Source organism: Penaeus monodon, chromosome 27, assembly GCF_015228065.2.
Source record: "Penaeus monodon isolate SGIC_2016 chromosome 27, NSTDA_Pmon_1, whole genome shotgun sequence".
In the NCBI taxonomy this organism is placed as follows: Eukaryota; Metazoa; Arthropoda; class Malacostraca; order Decapoda; family Penaeidae; genus Penaeus; species Penaeus monodon.
Genome location: NC_051412.1, coordinates 33,262,831 through 33,263,110, shown reverse-complemented (window position 1 = coordinate 33,263,110; position 280 = coordinate 33,262,831).

Here is a 280-nt window from a genome sequence, read left to right as displayed (position 1 = left end):
TCTCCCGAAAGCTGGAAAATATATATAATTTGTTCCTGTTACGATCAAATGATCACCAGACTTAGCACTGATGACGCGTCTTATGCAATCAAAACACTTGAACTAATTTTAGACCCGAAAATTCGCTAGATTCTTACATAACTCCGGTATAACGTCATATGTCATAACAAAGGCACTGTGAACAATAATACAGTTTTGATTGGGACTTATTAAAGTCTGTTTATTACACATGCACGTATAGCTATCTATTTATAATATTGATGATACTGATACTATTAAC